Source organism: Camellia sinensis, chromosome 2, assembly GCF_055761805.1.
Source record: "Camellia sinensis isolate YWXY chromosome 2, ASM5576180v1, whole genome shotgun sequence".
In the NCBI taxonomy this organism is placed as follows: Eukaryota; Viridiplantae; Streptophyta; class Magnoliopsida; order Ericales; family Theaceae; genus Camellia; species Camellia sinensis.
The window spans coordinates 102,193,494-102,213,741 of NC_138962.1; the positions used below are offsets into that span (position 1 = coordinate 102,193,494).

General features: G+C 39.0%; 2 pseudogenes across 1 annotated transcript in view; one reads left to right on the forward strand and one right to left on the reverse strand.

Annotated features, from left to right (window-relative positions):
* LOC145820239 (nuclear pore complex protein NUP107-like) overlaps positions 1-20,248 on the forward strand; it is a 244,678-nt pseudogene that overhangs the window by 53,115 nt on the left and 171,315 nt on the right. The window lies entirely within an intron of this gene.
* On the reverse strand, positions 12,812-14,462 carry LOC145820730 (aldehyde oxidase GLOX pseudogene; annotated as a pseudogene).

Consider the following 20,248-nt stretch of genomic DNA (forward strand, 5'->3'; position numbering starts at 1 on the left):
CTATCGGTGAAGGATAGTCGTGATTGTTGTAGACATTGCATGTGGATTAGGAATAACTGAAACTAATCACATTGGTTAAGTCATTAATTTTGACTATGGCATTGATACAGAAAATACGTGTATTGATTGAGCATTGCATTTGCATACATTGTTTTGTGTGTGGGAGGAGATAGGGGATGTACTCCACGGTTTAGGGGAAGATAGGGGATGGACCTCTAAACCGGATTTTGTTTGGGAGGAGATAGGGGATGGACTCCATTAGCATCACTTTTATGTGTGCTTATTTATATAGAAGTGTTTTATTGATACAGCACTAAAATGTGTATCAATCTGGAAGTATGAAGTGTTTGATTTGAGCTTGAGTCTCATTTGTTTGTTGATATTGGAAGGATGTGAATATGATATATGTGATTCACTGTTATAAGTTTTGCCAGGTTTTGAGCCATGTTAATAAAATTGGAAAGTAAAACGTATCTTTGGCAATAGTGTCATGAGACTGTAAAATGAAGTAATTGATTATTTTGGTTACCCATCTGTTGAATGCTATTGCTTTATTCATTGCTTATATTTGGTTTAGTATATTTCTACTGGGCTGTGGCTCACCCTTTATGGGAACATCATTTTCAGGTTCAGGTGATAAGCTACCTCCAAGGACTTAGCTTGGGAGGGTTTGGCTTCTGGATTGAAGAAGACTACCTTTAGTTAATAGTATTTATTTATTAGTACATGTAAACATTCAAGCCTAGGGCTTTTCTTGTATTGAGATTAGAACTCATATTTTTGAATCCAAGTGTTGGCTTGGAAAGATGTAAGCCTGTAGGGCATTTTATTCGATGTTACATGTAATGCTTTATTTAGTAATACTCTGATGAATGAATTAATAAATTGTCTTCTTTAAATAACGCATGTCAATGATATATATAATGGGTTAATTTTGAGGGTGTTACAGTTGGCGCTCGAGCGGGTAGTACTTCCAGAGTATGAGTTTTGGGAGGGGGAAATCCACGCTCGAGCGGACTGGTTTTCGCGCTCGAGCGAAAGTGCTTTATTCTTGTGTCTTGGCGCTCGAGCGGGCCTTATTTCGCTCGAGCGTGTCCAGAGTTTTGTTCTTGACGCTCGAGCGTCGTGTTCTCCGCTCGAGCGGGTCATACGTATATGAGTTATCCGCTGGGTGATTTCAAATCACCTTTTGCTTTCTTTCTCTCTCCTACTTTTTCTAAAAACCTTTTTTGAGAGCCTCTCTCTCTAGATACTCCCTTCTCTCTAGGGTTTGATCTAGTTAGAGTGTCCTCCTTCTCTTCGGCCTTTGTAAAAGTTGTGTTGATCGTCGAGGGCGTCGTTTTGATATGAAAATCTCGGTCTTTGGAGCACATTGGCTTTGGGTCTTGTAACGCCCTCAAAAATATACCCATTATATATATATATATATATATCATTGACATGCATTATTTAAAGAAAATACTTTAATAATTCATTATAATATCCATCAGAGTCTTACTAAACAAAAGCATTACATGAAACATCAAAGTAAATGCCCTACCGGCTTACATCTTTCCAAGCCAACACTTGGACACAAAGTATGAGTTCTAACTCAAATATAAATAAAGCCCTAGGCTTGAGTGTTTACATGTACTAACAATAAAAAAAAAACAAATAACTAAAAATAGTTTTCAAAATCCAAGTCCTTCCAAGCTAAGTCCTTGGAGGTAGCTTATCACCTGAACCTGAAAATGATGTTCCCATAAAGGGTGAGTCACAGCCCAGTAGAAATATACTAAACCACATATAAGCCATGAATAAAGCAATAGCATTCAACAGATGGTTAACCAAGATAATTAATTACTTCATTTTACAGTCTCATGACACTATTGTCTAAGACACGTTTTACTTTCCAATTTTATCAACATGGCTCAGAACCTGGCCAAACTTACAACAGTGAATTACATATATCATATTCACATCTTTCCAATATCAACAAACAAATGAGACTCAAGCTCAAATCAAAACACTTCATACTTCCAGATTGATACACATTTTAGTGCTGTATCAATGAAACACTTCTATATAAATAAACACACATAAAAGTGATGCTAATGGAGTCCATCCCCTATCTCCTCCCAAACAAAATCCGGTTTAGAGGTCCATCCCCTATCTTCCCCTAAACCGTGCAGTACATCCCCTATCTCCTCCCACACAAAACAATGTATGCAAATGCAATGCTCAATCAATACACGTATTCTCTGTATCAATGCAATAGTCAAAATTAATGACTCAACCAATGTGATTAGTTTCAGTTATTCCTAATCCACATGCAATGTCTACAACAATCACGACTATCCTCCACCGATAGCCCAAAACAGTTATTTCTAAACTGAAAATAACTATGTCAACAATTCAATAGACAAATGATCCAAATTATCCAATTACGCCATTTAATCAATGAATTCCCCAATTCCATGAATTTAACCATCTTTTCCCAATTCCATGAATTAATTATACAAATTATTTTAATAATACAACTAGGGTTTTTCCCAAAATTTACCAAAGTATCCCCAACATATCAAAATACCAAAGCTTAGAACAAAACCTATAAAATGGAGTAGGAAATCCCTACCTCGAAGAAAACAACCCAAATGGTGAAGACAGAGATGAGTGCCCAAATACCAATGTGCTCCAAATCGCCAAATGTTCAGATTAAATGAAAGCCCTCGACTCCCTCTATATTTTTAATAAAGCAACTAAGGTAGAAACACCCTCTAAATAGATCAAATCTAAGAAAGAAGGTGAGTAAGGAGAGAGAGAAGTCGGACCTAGGGTTTGGAATCAAAAGAAGATGAAAAAGACTGATCAAAACCCGCTGCTGTGTATATAAACTGGACAGGCTCGCTCGAGCGAAGACTTGGTCGCTCGAGCGACCAGACACAGAGAAGCTACGCTCGAGCCAAGGAAGCCTTGCTCGAGCCAACAACCCAAAAGCTCGCTCGAGCGAAAGAAAACTCGATCGAGCGAAGAACTCGAACCCTCAGGTCTGTAAGCAGATACACGCTCGAGCGAAGGAACTATCGCTCGAGCGAAGAACGAACTAACTCGCTCGAGCGAAGAAAAGCTTGCTCGAGCCAAGAATGCACCGCTACAGGTCCAAATCAGACGCAACCTCTCGCTCGAGCTACCAAACCCCGGCTCGAGCGAAGAACCAAAAATAACATCTCGCTCGAGCGACAAACTCCTCGCTCGAGCGAAGATCCAAAATTTTGGACAGCAACACTTGGTTTCTAAACCCAACCAACCTGAAATAAACCTGCCCAATACATCCTATAGGTCCAAATGAGAAAATAAGGGACAACAACAACAACTATACAATGACAGAATCTACGGAACCTAAGTCCGGATACAATAATCAAATGGGAGAAGACCGGGGTCGCTATAACTTCCCCCCCTTCAAAGAATTTCGTCCCCAAAATTAAGCATAAGCTTTTGAAAACAGATTTTTTTTTTTTTTACAATTCATTAGTAAACATCTTGACCCAAAACTGGCCTTTTCATCTCTTTATCAAGAGGCATCTCACATATATATATAAAACAACATATATTTCAACCTGTATCATTATTATGCATTATTCCACTCAAGGTTAACAATTCCCATATCATATTCAATCTCATGATATATACAACCCATTCAACAATGTACTCAACAGATGCAATGTTACACTAAACTTCTACAATGAAGCAAGTTTCAAGATACACCCATTTACCAACACAAACTCAATGTTTTACAACTTAAGACATATATAAAGCTCTTAAGTTCAACCATATAACAGAATCTAATTAAAAGATTACAATTCAATAAACATGTCCGGATATTTCTGGCGGACTTCCAATTCACGTTCCCGAGTGGCTTCCTCTACTCCGTGATGTTTCCACAAAACCTTGACCAAAGGGATGGTTTTGCCTCGCAAAACTTGATCCCGCCTATCCAAGACTCGAATCGGTCTCTCCTCATATGAGACATCCTCATCAACCACTAAATCGGTCCAATCCAACACATGTGATGGATCTGGCTCATACTTCCGAAGCATACTCACATGAAAAACGTCATGTACTCCGGACAGCTGCGGCGGTAAAGCTAAACGATAAGCAGCTTCGCCAATCCTCTCAAGGATTTCAAACGGACCAATGAACCGAGGGGACAACTTCCCGCTCTTCCCAAATCTCATCAAACCCCGTCTAGGTGATATCTTCAGAAAGACATGATCACCCACCTCAAACACCAAAGGTCTTCTCCTACGGTCGGCATAAGATTTCTGACGACTCTGTGCTGTAACAAGCCTCTTACGAATAAGCTCAACTTTCTCCGTCGTTTCCCTCACCAACTCCGGACCCAACAGAGGTGCATCACCTACCTCAGCCCAACAAACAGGAGATCTACACGGTCCGCCATACATGGCCTCAAACGGTGCCATACCGATACTAGACTGGAAACTGTTGTTGTAGGCAAACTCCACCAACGACAAGTGCCTCTCCCATGACCCACTAAAGTCTAGAACACAACCCCGAAGCATATCCTCAAGGATCTGAATAGTACGCTCGGACTGCCCGTCAGTCTGAGGATGATAAGCCGTGCTAAATGTCAACTTAGTGCCTAAGGCACTCTGCAACCTCTGCCACAACCTGGCAGTAAAACGAGGATCTCTATCTGAGACAATCGTCACTGGAACCCCGTGTAACCTCACTATGTCCCGAATGTACAAGTCGGCAAGATGATCTACCGAATCTCTCACGCGCATCGGAATGAAGTGCGCCGACTTAGTCAACCGGTCTACAACCACCCAAATAGCATCACTACCCCGCTGAGTCCTCGGAAGACCCACAACGAAGTCCATAGTGACGTGTTCCCACTTCCACTCGGCAATAGGCAAGGGTTGCAACAAACCCGCTGGCCTCTGATGTTCGGCCTTCACTTGCTGATAAGTAAGGCACTTAGATACGAAAGCTGCCACATCTCTCTTCATACCCCGCCACCAAAACTGGCGACCCAAATCCCGATACATCTTAGTGCCTCCCGGATGCACCGCAAGGCGTGAATGATGAAAAACTCAGAGTACCTCCTCTCAACAAGACTCCAGCACAAACAGACGGTCTCGGTATCTCACACTGAGGTCGGGATACACTATCAAACCCTTCTCAACCTTCCCACCAGAAATCTTCTCACGGAGGGTTTCTACCTCAAGGTCACCCCTCTGAGCCTCTAACACTCGAGTCACGAGTGTAGGCTGTACACCAACAGAAAACAAGGCCGCAGCCTTTACGGATTCGCCCAGAAGTAAGTGAAACTCCCCAAGTGTACCCAACATCTCCCATTCTGGGATGGCTATACTAGCTATGACACCAATAGGTTTTCTGCTAAGGGCATCGGCCACCACATTGGCCTTTCCTGGATGATAATGCAACTCAAAGTCATAATCCTCTATAAATTCCATCCACCTCCTCTGCCTCAAGTTCAAATCTTTCTGTGTAAACAAATATTTCAGACTCTTATGATCCGAGAACACCTCGAACCTCTCACCATAAAGATAATGCCTCCAAATCTTCAAGGCAAATATCACAGCTGCTAACTCTAGATCATGCGTAGGGTAATTCTGCTCGTGAATTTTCAACTGACGTGAGCCATAGGCAACTACTTTCCCTTATGGCATTAACACACAACCTAGACCCTCTCGTGAGGCATCACAATAGACTGCGTAACCCGACTCTCTCTCTGGAATAATCAATACTGGAGCGGTGGTCAGTCTAACTTTTAACTCCTGGAACGACTTTTCACAAGTCTCACCCCATACAAATTTGAGTCCCTTCCGAGTCAGTCTAGTCAACGGTGACGCTAACCTAGAGAAATCTTTCACAAACCGACGGTAATACCCAGCTAATCCCAGAAAACTGCGGATCTCAAACACACTCTTAGGCTGTGCCCAATCCTGCACTGCCTCAACCTTGGATGCATCAACAGACACCCCTTCCCCGGATACCACGTGGCCTAAGAATTTGACTTCCCTCAGCCAGAACTCACACTTCCCAAACTTGGCATACAACCTATGGGCTCTAAGTAACTCAAGCACCACTCTCAAGTGTTCCTCGTGCTCCTTCTCAAAAGGCGAATAGATAAGGATATCATCCACAAAAACAACTACAAACTGATCCAAGAATTTCCGGAAGATCCGGTTCATCAAATCCATAAAAACTGCTGGTGCATTGGTGAGCCCAAAAGGCATCACCAGAAACTCATAGTTGCCATACCGTGTACGGAATGCCGTCTTTGGAATATCCTCCTCCCTGACCCTCAACTGGTGGTAACCCGATCTCAAGTCTATCTTAGAGAAACAACGGGAACCCTTCAACTGGTCAAACAGATCATCTATACGAGGCATAGGGTACTTATTCTTAACCGTAGCCCGATTCAATTTCCGGTAATCTATACAAAGTCTCAAAGCACCACCTTTCTTTTTAACAAAGAGGGCCGGTGCTCCCCACGGCGAAACACTAGGACGTATAAAGCCCTTATCTAGCAACTCCTGGAGCTGAATCTTCAACTCAACTAACTCGGCTGGGGAAAAACGATAAGGTGCCATAGAAATCGGCGCCGTGCCGGGCACTAGGTCAATAGAGAACTCAATCTCTCGATGCGGTGGCAAACCAACAAGATCCTCGGGAAAGACATCCGAGTACTCACAAACCACCCTTGGCAACACAATTTGAGGCTCATCATCCTCACTAATCGAAAGGTTAGCAAGTAGACCACTAAGCTCACTCCGTCCTCGCGAAACATACCCCGGTGGCAACACATTACCCACCCGGTCCCCCAGAAAATGAAAATACTCTTCGCTCACGGTACAACAAGTGACCCTCTGGCGGTAGCAATCAATAACTGCCCGGTATGACGATAACCAGCCCATACCCAAAATAACATCGAAACCTCTCATAGGCATAACTACAAAGGAAAATGGGATTCTATGGTAGTCAACCTCTATATCACAACCCCTAACACCGTGTTTCAAAATCAATTCACCCCCAAGAGGTGACACTACACAAATAGGAGATGCTAACTGTGCTAACTCCAACTCCAAAACAGATGCAAATGCAGCAGACACAAAGGAATGAGATGCACCCGTATCAATCAAAACATTAGCAACCGAGTTGCAAAACAAGAAGGTACCTCTCACAACTGATGGTGCCGGTACAAGATCCTGCGCGGTAACAGCGTACACGCGCCCAGACGACCTCTGATCAACTTGCTCACCCCTAGGAGCATAAGATTGCTGCACTGACTGGGACAATGAAGCCCCCTGATTAGCCCTCGAGGCCTGACCCGACTGAGCTGGCTGCTGACCCTGAATCTGCCTCAAACCAGATGCACCAGGTGTGCCACCCAACTGCGGGCAATACCTCTTCATATGCCCTGGCTGACCACATTGATAACACGAGAGTGGCTGGCCTCTACCCTGACTCTGGCTCTGAGATCGAGCCGAAGATGATGCTGCTCTCTGCACTCCTCCCCTCTGAGGACAAACTGGAGACTTGTGGCCCAGCTGACCACACTTGAAACAGGTAATGTCTCCCTGACTGCCTTTTCCCGATCGATCTAGAAACGCTACCCTGAGACTGCTGAGGATTAAAACCCTTCTGTCTCCTACCATCACTCTGACCATCCTGACTCCTTTTGGAGCCCTTCTGTTCTTCCTCCTCCTCCTGCATCATAATTTCCATGTGGGCTGCAGCATCAACCATACGCCCATAATCCCGAATCATAGTTCCCCCAACTCTCAACTTGAGGCCACGCCTCAACTTCTTCTCAAACTCAATACAACGGCGTTCCTCAGACGCCACCAACTCAGGTGCAAACCTGGACAAACTAGTAAATGCAGCCTCAAACTCGGCCACTGAAGAACTCGACTGCTTAAGCTGACAAAACTGGTCTCTCAGCTTCTCCCTGACTGCTGGAGATAAGAACTTCTCCTGGAAAGCATTCACAAAAGCCTCCCATGTACCTCCTATACGACCCTTAGTAAACTTCCACCATTGACCCGCATCCCCCTTCAACTGGAAAGATGCCAAGGTCACTTTCAACCCCTCGTCCTCGATGCCAAGCATCTCAAACGTCTTCGTTGTCTGTTTGAGCCATTCATCTGCCTTAAGCGGCTCTTTAGGATCACCCACAAATTCATCCGGGTTAGACCGGAAGAACTCCCTCTTCAGAAAGGAGGGTCCTGCATCCGTAACAACAACCTGAGCTTGATTCTCAGCTCTGAGAATGCCTACTGACTCCCTGAATGCCCCTGCTATCTCTCGGGCTAGAGCGCCCATAGCCTACTGGCCTACTGGCTCGGCCACATTGGCCTGGCCAATTCCCTCCTGAACTGCCGGAATCTCCTCTGGCACAGGCACCTCTTGCCTACCCAGCCTACCACGCCTACCGCGTTCTCGTCCTCGTCCTGACATCCTAATAAAGGAAACAAAGACATTAGCACATTAATAAATGTGCTGAAGCTAAACACTCACGTCCTAATGCATTGGACAACAATAATTCATTCCACGTAAGCACATAATCACATAAGCACCTACGAATTTCATTCCCGGATAATGATAGTCCCAATGCGTTACTATAGTTCCGGTTGGAAGCAGTAGTGATCAAGTGCCTTCCCAACAAGACTACTAGAAACTCAAGGGTCCAATCATCATCCCAGAAACTACATTCCATACCCACATAATCACATAAACATGTTATCACATAAGCATATAACGTTACACTAAGTCTCTATCAAACGAGACCAACCCATTGTGATACTAATCACTTCCCACGTACCCAAAGTATTCAAACCCGGTACGCTCTGATACCAAGTTGTAACGCCCTTAAAAATATACCCATTATATATATATATCATTGACATGCATTATTTAAAGAAAACACTTTAATAATTCATTATAATATCCATCAGAGTCTTACTAAACAAAAGCATTACATGAAACATCATAGTAAATGCCCTACCGGCTTACATCTTTCCAAGCCAACACTTGGACACAAAGTATGAGTTCTAACTCAAATATAAATAAAGCCCTAGGCTTGAGTGTTTACATGTACTAACAATAAAAAAAAAACAAATAACTAAAAATAGTCTTCAAAATCCAAGTCCTTCCAAGCTAAGTCCTTGGAGGTAGCTTATCACCTGAACCTGAAAATGATGTTCCCATAAAGGGTGAGCCACAGCCCCGTAGAAATATACTAAACCACGTATAAGCCATGAATAAAGCAATAGCATTCAACAGATGGTTAACCAAGATAATTAATTACTTCATTTTACAGTCTTATGACACTATTATCTAAGACACGTTTTACTTTCCAATTTTATAAACATGGCTCAGAACCTGGCCAAACTTATAACAGTGAATTACATATATAATATTCACATCTTTCCAATATCAACAAACAAATGAGACTCAAGGTCAAATCAAAACACTTCATACTTCCAGATTGATACACATTTTAGTGCTGTATCAATAAAACACTTCTATATAAATAAGCACACATAAAAGTGATGCTAATGGAGTCCATCCCCTATCTCCTCCCAAACAAAATCCGGTTTAGAGGTCCATCCCCTATCTCCTCCCACACAAAACAATGTATACAAATGCAATGCTCAATCAATGCACGTATTCTCTGTATCAATGCAATAGTCAAAATTAATGACTCAACCAATGTGATTAGTTTCAGTTATTCCTAATCCACATGCAATGTCTACAACAATCACGACTATCCTCCACCGATAGCCCAAAACAGTTATTTCTAAACTGAAAATAACTATGTCAACAATTCAACAGACAAATGATCCAAATTATCCAATTACGCCATTTAATCAATGAATTCTCCAATTCCATGAATTTAACCATCTTTTCCCAATTCCATGAATTAATTATACAAATTAATTTAATAATACAACTAGGGTTTTTCCCAAAATTTACCAAAGTATCCCCAACATATCAAAATACCAAAGCTTAGAACAAAACCTATAAAATGGAGTAGGAAATCCCTACCTCGAAGAAAACAACCCAAATGGTGAAGACAGAGATGAGTGCCCAAATACCAATGTGCTCCAAATCGCCAAATGTTTAGATTAAATGAAAGCCCTCGACTCCCTCTATGTTTTTAATAAAGCAACTAGGGTAGAAACACCCTCTAAATAGATCAAATCTAAGAAAGAAGGTGAGTAGGGAGAGAGAGAAGTCGGACCTAGGGTTTGGAATCAAAAGAAGATGAAAAAGACTGATCAAAACCCGCTGTTGTGTATATAAACTGGACAGGCTCGCTCGAGCGAAGACTTGGTCGCTCGAGCGACCAGACACAGAGAAGATACGCTCGAGCCAAGGAAGCCTTGCTCGAGCCAACAACCCAAAAGCTCGCTCGAGCGAAAGAAAACTCGATCGAGCGAAGAACTCGAACCCTCAGGTCTGTAAGCAGATACACGCTCGAGCGAAGGAACTATCGCTCGAGCGAAGAACGAACTAACTCGCTCGAGCGAAGAAAAGCTCGCTCGAGCCAAGAATGCACAGCTACAGGTCCAAATCAGACGCAACCTCTCGCTCGAGCTACCAAACCCCGGCTCGAGCGAAGAACCAAAAATAACATCTCGCTCGAGCGACAAACTCCTCGCTCGAGCGAAGATCCAAAATTCTGGACAGCAACACTTGGTTTCTAAACCCAACCAACCTGAAATAAACCTGCGCAACACATCCTATAGGTCCAAATGAGAAAATAAGGGACAACAACAACAACTATACAATGACAGAATCTACGGAACCTAAGTCCGGATACAATAATCAAATGGGAGAAGACCGGGGTCGCTATAGGTCTTTTCTCCATCCGAGCTCTAACTTCAAGGTAGGGATAAATTACTATGAGCTTTGTCTTTAAATTTTAGTATTTTGAGATGTTGGGGAAGGTTTGGTAATTTTGTGAAAGTTTGGGGCCTTTGTGTAAATTTTACAAAAGTTGGGGTTTATTTATATAAGACCTAAATGCATGTTTGGCATGGGAAAGTGGAACTAATGTTGAAACATTAATGAAAATGGAACCTAAGGGTTGTAATGTAAATTATGGAAAATGCCCTAATTACATTGGTTAATTAATTTGTATAATTAATTATGAGAAATGAGGAATTGATTTGGGAAGTTATGAGATAAAAAGGGTGTAGTTGGATTACTTATCACTCACCCAGTGAAATGTTGATTACATATCCATTGTGCATTTATTTTCTGTATAGAAATAACTGCTTTGGGCTATCGGTGGAGGATAGTCTTGATTGTTGTAGACAATGCATGATGATTAGGCAAACTGAAACTAATCACTGGAATGTGTCATTGAGATTGACGATTGAAAGAATACATTAAATTCATGTATTGTGTGATGATGTGTATAATTGTTGTTTATATGCATTGTGTTGTGTTGGAGGAGATAGGGGATGTACTCCACGGTTTAGGGGAAGATAGGGGATGGACCTCTAAACTAGATGTGTTGGGAGGAGATAGGGGATGGACTCCATAGATAGAGCTCATATGCTTATCTATAAATGTGTTGACAGAGCTCATATGCTTGTCATTGGAAGTGTGATAGTGCTCATATGCATATCTGTGGAAGTGATGATATAGCTTGTATGCTTATCTGTGTTGTGTGATATAGCTAGTATGCTTATCTATTATGGAATGGGAAGTGTTTGATATGAGTTACTGACTCATATGAGTTGTTTGACCAGGTTCTGAGCCATGGTTGTAAATTGAGAATTGAAAGAAATTGGAAAATGGACTGTAATATGGACTTGTATGTCATGAAACCGTAAAGTGTGATAAGGGAAAGTATCTGTGTTGGGCATCTATCAACTACTAATCTTTTAGTCATTGTTCATATCTGGTTTAGTATATTTCTACTGGGCTGTGGCTCACCCTATATGGGAATATCATTTTCAGGTACAGGTAGCATGCCACCTCCAAGGACGTAGCTTGGGAGACTAGAGGCGGACACACTTTTGTTGTCTTATTTTTTTGATGTATTACATGTAAATTCAAGCCAAGGGCTTAATGTGTAAATGAGTTAGTACTCTTTTGTTGTAACCAAGTGTTAACTTGGAAAGCTGTAAGCCTTTAGGGCATTTGCTTTTGTCGTTAACATGTAATACTTTTTGTAATGAAACTCTGATCAATGGAAGAATGTAGAACTTTTATATATCAATGCATGTCTATATTGATGGGTTTAATGTTGTTATTTTGAGGGCGTTACAATTTTTCCTATATTTATTTAACTCTTTTTCTTTTCTGTGTGGATGAGGGAGACTCAAACCCAAGTCAAAGGATCACAAATGAAGTAGAAAAACAAATTTCTGGTAAAGTATTAAACTCTTTGTGTTTGTTGTTTGTGCGATATTGTATGTTCTACTGTTATGGAACTATAGCTCAACTGAATTTGATGAACACATCTATAAACTGAATTTTATGGAACTATAGTTCAACTGAATTTTATGGAACTATAGTTCAACTGAATTTTATGGAACTATAGTTCAACTAAAAATGAGCCATATCATCATCCTATTAAAAAGTAAACAAAATATGCTTTTATACCATTACTCAGTTCTCTACAATATTATTCCAATTCTTAGAATGCAAATTAAACCAATCCTTATCGTTCCAGTAAATCAATCATAACCCCTTGAATTCACATTTCCTTGTAATATACTACTACTGAAATCTATATTATTATAGAAAAAATATTACATATTAGCTACACAGAAACAATCCAACACTGAATCTTCACCCACATACCAGAACTTGGTATACCAGTATGCACAACAAACAACAGATAGTAACATGGTGGTGCAATCTCAGCTGTTGAAGGCCCTATTGCAGTTACCCTTTACTCCTCTGACCCGACACAGTATAGTTCACTCGTCTTCAGCACCACCATTCTTTGGTTCATACCAAACGAATGCGTCGTAAACGACAGTGCAACAATTCTCACCGATACAACACTCAGTTTTAGGAACCTCAGCACCGTGAAAGTAACCCAAAATGACTGCATATACCTGAAACTCTCATTGATATTCATAATTATGGGGCGTATTGGGTCGTACTCGGGTCTCAAGTAGGGCGGTGAATAGGCTTCCAAGCTCGGGTCTGTTAGGTATTGTACCCAGTAAAGTTGTAGTATGGATGTGGGTTGCTTTCTCCAACTAAAATACGACCATCAGTGAGCAAAACAACACTCGAATGGTACATTCTTGGCCTTGTTGTAGGGGACATGACTGAAAACCGGATGTCCTCAACCCCGTGGGGCTTGTAAATCACCGGTCGGGTAACCGGGTTTTGCCCAATTTCCCAACCCGCAGTACTTGATCTGGCACCATTGATGATGACCACGTCGCCAGTGGGAAGAAGTATCATGTCACTCATCACACGAGGCATCGGCATGTCCTCCATGGCCCAACTAGGATTTTCATCCGTGACTTTTATGCGTCCGCATGAGCGACTCGCAGCATCAAAGATCCCTTGTTTAGCCCTGGAGAATGCACCACAGGGTGCACCGCCGCATACCATAACCTCAGCCTCAATGGGCTCGTTTTCATCTATGGGGAGCAACACGGATGAACCTGAGCTAGGGTAGTTTCAAGGATCATCGACGGTTATCGAAGGGAACTCTCTAACAACACGATTTTGCTTGTAATCTAGAGATATAGCTCTTGTGTTGGCAAAAATAAAGAAGTTTCCGTCTGGCAATAGGTGTACAAATGGGTACCAAGTTGTTCTCATCATCATCTCTAGTCTCTCTGAGAAATTCAAGCCAGAAAGAAGATGAAGATTCAGAGTTTCTAGGGTAGAACTCGTAGTTAAACTATCTCCTTCCACCGATGATGATAATCCGACCATCTGGTAGTCTTTGATTTGTTGCATACCATCTACGCTCCGATAGATAACCGGGAAACTCAACCCAATCACAGGACTCATCATTTGCACGGGGCTAACGTGCGCACTACATGATCACCGTCATTGTAGCCTCCGGTCTGGACTAGCATTCCATCGGGGAGGACAGAACTAGAGGAGCACCACGTATCAGTCTCTACCATTAGTGGCCGAAAAGTGTTAGTGCCTGTGTCATAAAGTAGAGAGTGAGCAGTGCAGTCATTTTTTAGGACATTATCGGAAGGGTCATACCGGCAGCGGCCATGGGGGAGAGAGAGATTAGAGGGGCCAAAATCAGTCTTATCAAACATGACAACCTTCTTGTTATGTAGTAGTTGCATGTGCATAGCAAATATGCCAATGCTTGCGTGCAAGAGACACCATTCGCCTTCACGGCCAATTTGACACATGGCCGGAAATGGATTGAAAAAGAGGAGGAGGATAAATAACAATGCTAGCAGAAAGAAGGTGACCATTTTGGTGAGAGAAAGTAATGTGTATGTGGGTAGGGACAGGGAAAATAGGGTTTTGGAATTCTGTAGTTGAGTTCTTGGTTAGAGATGAGTAGGGTTGATGGTGGGAATGGGTATTAATATGAGTTTCTCTGTGTATATTATATAGTTAATAATTGTTATATTTAATTAAACTAATAAATAATAAGGGTTATAACAAGTAGAAGTTTTCAAGTAGAGATTTAAGAACACTTGGGGGTTGAGCATCAGACAAGGGAGGCATTCAAGAATTGCATCAGAGGGCAACCTTAAGGCGCCAACTGAGGAACTTAAAGGACTCTAGACATTAACTGCTCCAACACTCTCAACTATACACACACACACACACACATATATATTCAAGCCAAATACGATGAGTGGACATTGACTAGAAAGCATATATATAGAAAGTAAACTTTTTCATGTATGATGCTTTAGAACCTATATATGAGAGGAAACTAGTCTCCACTCTCCAGTGACACCACCAGCACAACTTCCTTGGCATGGCATCAAAAGCAAGGGACAAAATTTGCCACACTAATAACTCTATAAAAATGACATATTAGCACAAATAAAGGAGCAAAAAGTATAGGATAAAAAAGAGGAAATTAAAAAGTAAAAATAAACAGGGATTGTAAACCTTGAGGGTTCAACCTAGTTCCTTCTACCTCTGCTCTGCCTAGAGGCAACTACTATCCTTCCATCTTCTACATTCGATTGGAACTCTGAAGTGTCGACTTCTGAATCATTGTTCCCTATGCTATCATCATCATTACCCATCACTGAGAGCATGGTGCATAATTAGGAAGCAAACGAAAAAATATAAAAGCACAAACGAAGTGTAATATACAACAATAGTGATATCTTCCATCCAACATGCCTGTTGAGCAAATTTCAACTACAAAATTTTCATCATGGTGACTAGTAATATTATAAGAAGATGACATAAATCTAGGCTTGTAGCCACTACAAATTCTTAAAATGGTGTTTCTTCCTTAAAATAAGGTATTACAGAGAAATGATTCTCCCATATTGCAAAAGAGTCTTTTCACCACCAAGCTTAGCAAAAAGTTTCTACCAGCTTTTTGCATTTAACATGATTCATGTTGTTACATGAAACATAACTAAATTCTACTAGAAATGCTAGGAACCATGAAAAGTTACCCCCAAACGAGTAGTATGGTGTACATTTAAAGTGGGTGGAATGTGAGTCACACCTAGAATCATTGTGATATTCATAGATGTATTTGTCCGGGCAATTTTCTGATATTTTTTTTATGGGTTTGTCGTATTGTTGAATTTCATCATGCAAGCAAGTACTACATAATATATGTTGCTATATATTGTAGTGCAAAAAGTTTTTGAGTATGATAAGGTACATAATGACATTTGAATGAAATCTTTTATCCTACCTTCTTTTCCTTTATTCATTCATAAGTTATTATCCTTATATATGACATGCAAAAAATACATCTAATTATATAGTTTGTACGTGTCCCTCACATGTTGTGTCTACATTTTTTGAAAATTTCCATATTAGCATGTCCGTGTAGTGTCCATGCCCATGCCCATGCTTCTTAGCTACTAAAAGGTACTATCAAATGATGCCAATCTATAATAATTGTTCCGCTATGTTTATTTCATTTGGAAATATTTCATCATTCCCTTATCCAAATACCCCATAAACAGAACAAACATGAAAAACAGCTCAGCAGAAATAGTGAATTACACTCATTTATCGGGTATAAAACATTTTCAGTCAAGGAAACACTATAATTACCTGTCAGATATGAGGAACAGCACCTCTCAGAGGATTCGTTTCCTTTAGTATTTGAATTGACTTATAGTTACCTTCCAAAACACTCTTCATGCATAATCATTCATTTCTCTGCTATCTTTTAGAAAGAACTCTGCCAAACAACCAATTAACAAAGGTCGCAAAACTAAAAACAAATGCATATAATTTGCAAAGGATACAAATTGGGAATGAAAGATACAAATGAGCAAGAAATATATTGGTGGGGGGGGGGGGGTTTGAAATCAATTGGCTAACAAATACGTGAAGCCATTACTACTTGTTAACATCATAATAGAATGAATGTGGAAAATATAATTTGCCTCTGTTCATTAATGGTACACACAACTTAACCACTTCTTCAGCAATTATATCATTATCATCTATAAAAAGGTTAAGCCAATACATACTTGGAGTACATTGAGTTCAATACTATAAGAAATCTGGATGACATAAATTTTCATCTTTGACCCATTTGAACTACATTTCTCGTATTATTATTTTTATGACCAATAAACAAAAATAATGAAGGAGGCAACAGGAATAATTACACTAATATACTTAAGACCACTCGACCTACAACCAGTGGCATAGCTAGAATCTTAGTTCACCATGGTCATATTTAACAAGTATCATCAATATCATTATGCTGGATTTAAGTTCTACACAATCTATATCAAAATCAATTTTCATATAATCCATTGTAATTTTATATATTTTTAATCACATCAACAAAGGTAATTTAAATTTGTCAAATTACATATTAAACTTAAAGTTGGGACATTAATACTATTGCTTCAACAAAAATTAAGCAAAGATCTACACTAATACAATTGTTCACAATGAGTTTTATTTTTTGAAATCGTTATATGATAACCTTATTGTTTATGCTATCAAACACATATTTTCAATCTATATAGTCAAATAATCATTCATTCAACCATCACTCTGAATCCAAAAAAAAGAACCATCACTCATTCGGTTACATATTTGATTTAAATTGCAACGCAACTAAAGATCTTTTCACAGTTGTAGTTGTTACTGGTGGAGTCAATGACAATTGTACTTGTTTTTTTCACTGCACTATTATATAAATAAATAAATAAAAATAAATAATAAAAAAAAATCAAAATTTGTATTCTAATGTGCATTATGTGTAATTTTATAAAATAAAAACAAATTTTAGAGCATATTGATAATGCAATGGAATAAGAATAACAATTATTTTTTTCTCTAATTTCACTGGGTTTGATTTGTAAAATCTCAAATATTTTTGATAAATTTTTACCTTTGTTTTAAGAAAATTTGAAAATTGAGTGGTGATACCACTCATTGTCAGGAGCTGCATGAAAAAGCCAACAACTCCAAACATAGCTAAATAAAAGCAACATTCAGATTTCCCTAGCAACATGAAAAAGCCAACTCTCCTGCCCCTTGTACATGCAACACCAATCAATCATGTGCTGTATGGGTTGTCAATCCTCTCAACAATACCTTAATTTTGTTCTTAAGAATGATCACCACCAACCAACATTGAAAAAATAATAAAAACTGTTACCCAAAAATGCCAATGAGACAAAGCCAAAGAGTTAATTGAATTACTATGACTAGCTTTTGAGGGGTACTTCTAACGCATTGAATTAAAAAGAAAAAGAAAAACCCATCAAACATTTTAGCTGAAACAATCAAAAAAATACCTTTGGATTGGTTGAGGGAAGAGAAAATATCAGAGGCGAGTTGTTGGAATTTTTGAGGAGAGTCAGGGCCACCACAATCGTTCTCAAAGGCCATCTGAAGGGCAGTCCACGCTGAGAGAAGCAAACCGACGCCTTGTTGAAGATGAGCAGCGTTCTCTGTTGAAAGTTGGGCCACCTTTCACAGGATGATGATCCATTGGAAACTCTCTCTCTCCCCCCAAAATTGTAGCCTTTTATACTGTGTTTGGTTGGGAGATTTGATGAGGGATTTGGAAAGGAAAATAGAAAAGGTAGGTGAAATGTAAATAAAACATACCTAAATTTCACATAGTTTTACACACCTTTTCCCTTTCATTTTCCAAATCCCTTCCCAAATCCCCCAAACAAACATAACATTAGTTTTCAGGCAGTTTTCATAGGATGAGCTGAGGAAGTTGGGTCAGGGTGTCCTGGAGAACCGAAAATGGGGAAAAACAAATCAACCAAATTCATGGCAATTGGGTCGGTTCGGCTCTGCCAATAAAATTAGGATTACTTACCCATAAGTGAGGAATTGTACTCCAATTAGTCTCATAATTTTTTATTTTATGTAGACCCAAAATTTTAAGATTTTTTTTTTTCTTTCTCTCTCTCTCTTTTTGATATACATTCTTCGGCGACCACCATCAATTGGGTTCACCGATAACCATCAACTCCTTACTTTGCTCTCATTGACAGCAAAGGAGATGAGTTTATAATAATATTCTTGACTTTGATCTACTTAAATTTTGCCAAGATTACCAGACAAGACTTACAGAATGTTTAGATATGAGTAATCTGAGTAAATTTACATCACATCCAGCCAGATTTAAACCAAAAATGATTTCCGTAATACAATCCTCTATTTTTGTCTCTCTTTCAATCTCTCAGTTTTTTTTTTCCTACTACACACTTCTCTTTTTTTATTTTAATGGAGAAAATTTTCAAATTCTGAACGAATATTTTTTGAGTTTTAGTTACAAGCGATGAAAACTGAAAAAATTTACAGTTTTGAAAATATATTTATGCTTTTCTATATGATTTTTAGCCATTTTTTTCTCTTAATTAAAACAATAACAAAAATTTAGAAAATATTGACAAATAGAAAAGTTACAAACCCTTAAAAACTACCGATATGTGATCTCTACCATCGCCGCGATGTGAAATTGTGTTCTAATATATTGCAAATGAGCAAACTGAAAATTTTTACAGTTTTAAAACTGCAAATTTATGCAGTTTAATGAGAAATAAATTCAAACTCTGAATTTTTATAATTTTGTAAACTGAAAATTATGTGCTCTGTATGGTAGATAATTTTTTTCGTGTTTTTTAGTGTTGAGAAAGATGTGGTTAAATTTTATTATGTTTTCGCTTTAATTTCTCCCTTTCTTCTTCTTTTTTTTTTTCCAGCGATGTTCTGGACATTTCAACAAATTTATGGTGATGTTGAACATTCTAGTGAGCCTCCGGTGTGGTGACATGTGCAACGTTCTTTAGATTTAAAAAAAAATAAATTAAAAATAAGATTTTTTTTAACAATTAAAAATATGTAGGATTAATTGGTGCAAGTATTTTGTTTTGAGACTAGATGAGTTTTGAATTGTGCAAAGAGAACCTGCAGGTCAGTTCCCCATAAAATTATATTCAAATTTGGGTCTAAGAAATTACCAACTCTACAGCCTTTTATTTGCACATTACACATTAAATTTCAAGTTTGATCATAGTAACAAAATAATTTTTAATTTTTAATTTTATCAATTTAAACTCTAAATTTTTTATTTGTTTTCAACTAAACCATTTGCTTATTTCCATTAATTAAAATCAATGAAAAAATTGTATAAATTGACAAAATTAAAAAATTATTTTATTACAATGATCAAACCTTGAGATTTTTTTTTGCAATTTTCCTGATAATATTTGTAGTGTGCAAGCGAAAAGAATTGCTCATCAACTTCCTTTTCCTCATCTGTTTTCAAGATAATCACTGAGTAGTTTTAAAATATCATATTATTTATATAATATTCCAAACCAATCAGTAGAAAATGTTTGTTAATAGACATACCTTTATATGGTAGTTGAAAAATAAATTATAACGAACTTAGTATGCTATAGTTTCTCATTAAACAAAATACCATCTAATGTAAACAAAGTCACTTTTCCTCCTTTCCACTCTCAACTTTCTTTTCCCCATCTCATTTCAAGGTATTTATTGAGTAGTTAATGATGAAATTGAACGGAGACTTTATTTTAAACACTAACAC